The sequence below is a fragment of the Hevea brasiliensis genome, chromosome 13, assembly GCF_030052815.1.
Source record: "Hevea brasiliensis isolate MT/VB/25A 57/8 chromosome 13, ASM3005281v1, whole genome shotgun sequence".
NCBI lineage: Eukaryota > Viridiplantae > Streptophyta > Magnoliopsida > Malpighiales > Euphorbiaceae > Hevea > Hevea brasiliensis.
The window spans coordinates 9,965,007-9,972,507 of NC_079505.1; the positions used below are offsets into that span (position 1 = coordinate 9,965,007).

Here is a 7,501-nt window from a genome sequence, read left to right on the forward strand (position 1 = left end):
AGTTAGCCAAAATTTGCTTGAGACTTTGCTTATGATGTTGCTTAGGGTATGTCATATAGGCTTAACCTTAAGCCTGTTCAAGCTGAAAGTCAAGCATGGCTTAAATCCTACATATTCAAGCTTTTACTCTACAACCTGCTGAGAATTGCTTAAGATCCTGCTTAGGGTAAAGCGGCAGTGCTTAAGGTGCAGCACAAGTCAAGCTGGAAGTCAAGCATGAGCAGAAAAGTCCATTTTACTCCAAGTCTGCTGAGATTTGCTGAGGGTCTGCTTAACCTTAAACAGATAGTGCAACCAGAGGCTGAAATTTGCTAAGAAGCTGCTTAGGGTTAAGCCGTACCCTAAGCAGACTACCAGAACGTGAATAATGCTGCTGACTTGGATAATTTTACATCTCATTTTCTATCCACTCCTTGGCTCCTATTCACTTTTAGGGTAACTTTTTGGGACCATATAAATTCATCATTTTCTAGCTTTTGCCATAAGAAGAAGAAGTGAGGAGAAAGGAAGAAGAACGAAAAAAAAAACGCAAGAAAGAATAAGAAGGAGAAGGAGCACACCATTTCTGCTGGAGAGCTGCTGCCAAGTGATGTCCACCTGCAGTTTTTCAGAGTTTTGGGCTCTCCTTCCCCTGGGTTTTTCTATTTCTTAGTCTATTTTTATGTTTCTTTTGCTAGTTTTATCATTTCCTCTTGTAAATTTGATCATGATAGAATAGTTTTTGTAAGATTTTAGAGTTGGGTTGTACTATTTTGAATCTATTTGTGGATTTGGATTGGGTTTTATCTAGATTTATATAAATATGAGTTTTGATTCTTTTCCTTGTGTGCTTTATGACTTACCTAATGTTGGATCCCATTGGGTCTAGTTTTTAATCTTTGATTGAAAGACCGAAAGGTGAAAATCATTAATAGATAATCAAGGATTAGAACTTGAAATCCCCTAGATTTAGAAATAAACTAGGGTTTTAAGAGGATTCATTGATTGATTACAAAACTTAATGGGTTTTAAGTTAATCAAATATCGTACGAAAGTAGGTTTAGTTTTCTTAAAATACTCTTTGGTTTGCTTGAAAAAGATATCAAAGGATTTTAGAATCAATCACCTTCAAACTCTATTTTCTTTTAAAATTGGATAACCCAAGACAAATCCCAATAGACTTAATTCATAAACCCCAACTTTGGAATCAATTTTACAATTAATTAGTCTTTGTTTTTGCTTGCCCATTATTAATTCAGTTAATTTTTGCTTAGATTAACACTTTATTTATATTACCCATTGCCTATTTTCTTTATTTTTCACTTAAATTGCTGCATTTATTAAATTTAGTTCTTACAAATTGTCATTAGTCTAAATAATCGAAACAACTATAGTCTAGTACTCAAACACAATTCCTCATGGGAACGATACTTTACTTATCACTCTATTACTTGATACGACCTGTATACTTATGGATGCATGCATCAGCACTCTTATTGACTCTAATTATTAACTGAGTTGGTATTAAGCAATCCTCATCAAATTAATAACTGCTTTAAGAAAAAGAAGTAGTTAAGTTGAACAACAATTTATGAAGCATAAATCATTTAATCCACCCTATTGTTTCCTTAGGTTATTATCGAAAACTTGGATCATAATCAATAAAACCTAATTGCTACTCATGTTCAATCTTACACAACAATTACGGATTATGAAGATGAACTAGCAATTGATCAAATCAAACAATTAACTAATAGGCCTTTTTAGCAAATCATTCAATAGATAAAAAATAATTAAATCAAAAAACAATAGATATTCAAAAAGACATAGATTAAATTAAGAACCTGGTCTCACAAATCATGCAAAAGAACTTGAATCCCTTGAACTGAATTAAAAACTTAGCCACTCATGTTCATGGCTTACAAGAAAATAAAGAAAGATAAAGATGAAATCTAAAAAGAGAATGAAGGATGAAGGTATTCTATGGAGAATGAAGGTCTGAATTGGGATGCCCTTAGCTGCTGCCCAAAGACATATTTATACTAAAAAAAACCTAATCCCAAAGATAGGAACCAAACCAAATTAGGAAAGGTTTTGAAATTCAAGATACAGATTTTCAGCCTGCATTCATGTTTTTGGAGTCAAGGCAGATTTTCAGCAACTTTCTTTCCGAATCTGCCTCTTCCCTCTTCAGGAAAGTTATAGCCCTAATTCTTAGCTTTCCAATGGGTACTCATGGACCCAAATCCGAGGTCTACAGCCCAAGTTATAGCCCAAAAGTCGGGATTGGTTTAGTCAGACAGTCTAGCCCATTGTGACGATTTCATTGCTTTTTTAGACAATTAAAATGGCCTCATCTCTCATCCAGCCCTTCATAGAAGTTGTAGAGGTGGCTCTTAAGGTTCAATTGGGCTTGGCCTTACTTCATTTGGATGTCTGAAACTCCTTATACAAAATAAATACTGAAACTGATCGTGACCCATCGAGTCTAGGCTTTTGCAATAGATCCATAGCTCATTTTGTCAATCTTAGAAACTGATTTGGGCTTTGGTCCCTCTTTATCATTTGAAGTGCTCTATCTTAGCTTTTCAATGGATTAAATAGCACTCAATTTGGAGACCCGCAACTTTAGAAACACTTGAAAAATATAACAAATGTCAAATGCTGAAAATTTCTCCATTTAACACACTTATTCCACAACTATCTAAAAATATGCCTAAATGATAAATATATTTTAACCAACTAAATTAAACATAAAAACACACTAAAAACACTAAATGTGATGGCAGTAAAATTAATAAATTATATACTTATCAAATTCTCCCACACTTATTCCATGCTTGTCCTCAAGCATGACTTAAACTCTCAATCAACTCTACTTAGAAGTTCTTTAACTTCACCCAATCACAACATTCTCTAACAAAAGATTAAAAGTTTGAAAGAAGAAGCAAGTAAGGTAATAACCATCATAATAAATTCCATCAACACCATACCAATATATCAATAATTTTCCAACACAAAACAAAAGGCTTGAAATCAATTAAGCTTGCACAATTAAAGTTCCATAAAATTTTAAGTCAATACACACCAAAACACAAGTTTAATTTATCAAGGCACAACAATTATAGCTCTTTGCAAATCTTAGGGGAGATAAAAATGCCCCTTATTTTTTTATTTTATTTGAAAGTAGTACTTCTCTCTTGTCACAATTATCACTTTTTTTTATTTTTTATTTTTTTTATTTCAACCGTCACCTTCAGAAAAGTACCTTGCTCATATCCTAGCTAGCTTTTAGCCTGAGAATCGACATGGGGTTCATGAAGACCCCTGATTAGTTTACTTAACTAAAATAGCAGAGCAATTTTCAAGTTTAACATTTTATTTCCCCTAATTTATGCATCTACATATTATAAAGTGTCCTGATAGATTAAACAAAGTTCTAAAATATGCATGACATTAGTTTAAAGCACACATAACTAATCATTTCACCATTAAATCAAGCCTAAATGATTTATGCAGGAAAAAATTGCTCTATGGTATGGAGAAGAGGGAAAATCCATCATTAAAGTTACTATTACCTTGCCTAAAATCTCAAAAATTCAATCTAAAATAGAAAAGTCATTTCAAGGACAAAGCACTTCTCTCCGAGAGTTAATAAAGAATCATGAATCAAGCTTATGAGAACGATTTTTTTTTTTTAATTACAGCAACAAATTTCTCCTCCCCCACACTTAAAACTTACAGTGTCCCCATTGTAAAGCCCAAATGCAAAAGAAAAGAAGAAAAAAAAAAGCTTGGAAAATAAAATTAAGTAAGGAAAAGAAAACAAATCTGATTGTGGCTAACAAGCCACCCATGGGTTGCCTCCCAAGTAGCGCCTTTGTTTATCATCGTTAGCTCGACATGACAAAGCTCATTAATCCACTGAATGCTCCTCAAACCCTTCATAAAATGGCTTGAGTTTATGACCGTTGACCTTGAACACCTTATTAGTTCCTAAACTTTGAATTTTAACTGCACCATAACGAAACACATTAGTAACAACAAAGGGTCCAATCCAATGAGAATGCAACTTACCAAGCATCAGCTTCAATATGGAATTATACAATAAATGCCCAATCACAAACTGCTTCCTTAGTTTGCCATGGAATGCCTTTTGTCTTTTTTTTATAGATCCTAGAATTCTCATAATCCTTAAGGTGAATTTCCTCTAATCCATGCAATTGTGATTTTCTTTCCACACCAGCAGTATCCAAATTCAAATTACAATGTCTAACAGCCTTATGTTCTAACTCATCCTCCATGCTTAACTCAAAAATATCCTGCATAAATGTATCAACAACATTAATAGAAAAGATAGAATGATTATCAGCAGGATATTTCATATCATCAAAGATATTAAATTTGACAGTCTCTCCATCAAACTCCATAGTTAAGGTACCCTCATCCACATTAATTTTTGTCTTGACAGTTTTTAGGAAAGGTCTTCCAAATAAAATCAAAGCTGAATTTGATGAGAAAGCACTATCATCCTCCATATCCATAATGTAAAAATTTGCAGGGAAAAATCAATCCTCTAACCTGCACCAACACATCCTCAACTACTCCCAATGGGTAAGCATTAGAACTATCAGCTAATTGAATAATGACACTGGTTTCTTTCAAAGGACCCAAGTTTAAGGTTTGAAAAATTGAATTTGACATAACATTAATAGATGCTCCTAAATCTGCCATTGCATATTCAAATTTAGAATCACTTATACTACAGGGAATAGAAAATGAAGCTGGATCCTTACACTTAGGGGGTAATTTTCGCTGAATTAATGTTGACACATTTTCCCCCACACTGATCTTTTCATTATTCCTCAACTTGCGCTTTGTAGTGCATAACTCCTTGAGGAATTTAGCATACCTAGGAATTTGTTTAATCGCATCAAGTAAAGGTATATTCACCTCCACCTTCCTGAAAGTCTCTAAAATTTCTTTCTCTTATTCTTCTTTTTTCGTCTTGGCCAACCTGTAGGGGAATGGAGGAAGAATAGAATTATTAACCTGATTAAGTTTAGGTTCAGTATTTACCTCAACTTTAGGAACTTCAGATTCTTTTTCTCCTTGCTTCTTCTTTTTGGTTGACTCATGTGGAGTTTGGTTATCAACTTCTTTCCCACTCCGCAAAAATATCGCACTTGCATTTTCTCTAGGATTCATGACTGTTTGTGATGGGAGCTTTCTAAAACCTTGAGCTTCCAGCTTACTCACAGATGAAGCTAATTGACCAATCTGCCTCTCTATGTTTTGAATGCTATTTCTAGTCTCCTGTTGAAACTGTTGGGTATTGTTAGCCAAAGTCTTAACAATTTCATCAAGTGACATACCTTGATTTGAGGGAGGCGGAGGTGGTTGATTCACTTGTCTCTGCTGATGGTATTGGTTTTGCACCGGTTGATTCCCATAACTCATATTGGGATGATCTCGCTATCCTGGATTATAAGTATTAGAAAAGGGATCATACCTGTGTTGTGGCTATCCATAATTTCCTACTGCATTAACATGTTGCATTGATTCATCCTCTTGTAATGCAGGACACATATCAGTAGCATGACTCGAACCCGAACAAATCCCACATACCTTAACAGTTTGCATTTTCCCTACAGCTAATTGCCTCACCAAAGAAGTTAAATAAAAAATCTGTTTCTCAATGTTAGATGTACTTACCTCATTAACCTTCATGGGTGTGTGATCCATTCGCATTCCAAACTGCTGAGACTTTGCTGCCATGTTAGCAATCAGCCTCCTTGCCTCTTCTGGTGTCTTGTCAACCAAAGCTCCTCTAGCAGCATCTATCATACTGCGGTCCATTGGTAGAAGTCCCTTATAGAAATACTGAATCAAAAGCTGCTCACTTATTTGATGATGGGGACAGCTTGCACACAGCTTCTTAAATCTCTCCCAATACTCACACAAGCTCTCTCCATTGTACTGCCGGATGCCACAAATTTCTTTTCTTATGTTGGTAGCATGGGAAGCAGGAAAATACTTCTCCAGAAATATCTGCTTCATCCCATTCCATGAGTTGACAGATCCAGAAGGAAGATAATACAACCAATCCTTAGTTGTGCCCTCCAGTGAGAAAGGAAAAGCCCGATGCTCGATCTGATCCTCTAAAACTCCTTGACGTTTCATGCTAGAACACACAACATGAAATTCCTTTAAATGCTTATGTGGATCCTCACCTGCAAGACCATGAAACTTAGGCAACAAATGGATTAGTCCAGATTTCAACTCAAAAGCAACATTTAAAGCAGGGTATTGAATACACAAAGGCTATTGGTTTAGATCAGGAGTAGCCAACTCTTTCATGGTTCTAGCAGCCATGGTTTTGTTTTTGGAATTTGACTCTGACTCCGAATCCGAATCCGAACCTAGCTCCTTTGGAGATTGGACTCCTTCAGATGTATCAGAATCTTCCTAGCTTGCTTAGCCAATTTTCTTAAACGTTTAGCTGTTTTTTCTACTTCTGGATCAAAGATCAACTCACTAGATTGAGAAATTCTTATCATAAACAAAAAAAATCAAAGTAAAAACAGAAAAATGCCTCAAAACACTAGAAAACAATTGAATTTGGCCTCAAGAGGGTGGAGCCAAGGAATCCTATGGATTGATTGGTCTTGATCAGAGCGTCGTTTCCTTCAAAATAGGTATGGGCCGCCCTCCAAATTCAACCAAAATCCTTAATGAACAGTAACACCGTAATATATTTATTTATTTTTTTTTTCAAAAACCTGAAAATAGCAACAACTCATAAACAAAATTAATAACAGAATATTCTAACATAGAAAACACGAAATTCAATAAATTTCATTCCCCGGTAACGGTGCCAAAATTCTGGATGGGTGTCGAATCCACCAGAAATTAAATTAACTGAAATCACCAAGTATGAAATATTTTCTACAGTAAGTGGTGAATCCAGGTCGAACCCTAGAGACTGAATTATTAAATTTCATGCGCTTGTGTAATGGAAAAAAGAAACAAAGGTTGGGAGGGGGGGTTAATTCACAATCCAAAAAAGAAATAAAAAATCAGAAATTAAGAACTAAAATTAAATATGAAACTCTCGAATTAAACAAACTTCAGTCTAAGGTAATTCTCATTCCAATACATTGATTTGATCATAGACAAAAGAAATACAATTATATCTTATTGAATACTTAACGTAGATTTACCAAACAGCGAGGTAAACCCCTGACTTCTCTATACTCATCAATTCGAGCCCAGCACTCTTATTGACTCTAATTATTAACTGAGTTGGTATTAAGCAATCCTCATCAAATTAATAACTGCTTTAAGAAAAGGAAGTAGTTAAGTTGAACAACAATTTATGAAGCATAAATCATTTAATCCACCCTATTATTTCCTTAAGTTATTATCGAAAACTTGAATCCTAATCAATAAAACCTAATTGCTACTCATGTTCAATCTTACACAACAATTACGGATTATGAAGATGAACTAGCAATTGATC

The 7,501-nt window shown here is 34.6% G+C and overlaps 1 non-coding gene across 1 annotated transcript; it reads left to right on the forward strand.

Moving 5' to 3' along the window:
* The first annotated feature begins 5,884 nt into the window (after positions 1-5,884).
* Positions 5,885-5,991, forward strand: LOC131172285 (small nucleolar RNA R71). Its single transcript, XR_009142767.1, has one exon. It is a non-coding gene; the product is annotated as a small nucleolar RNA R71 (small nucleolar RNA).
* The last annotated feature ends 1,510 nt before the right edge of the window (positions 5,992-7,501 follow it).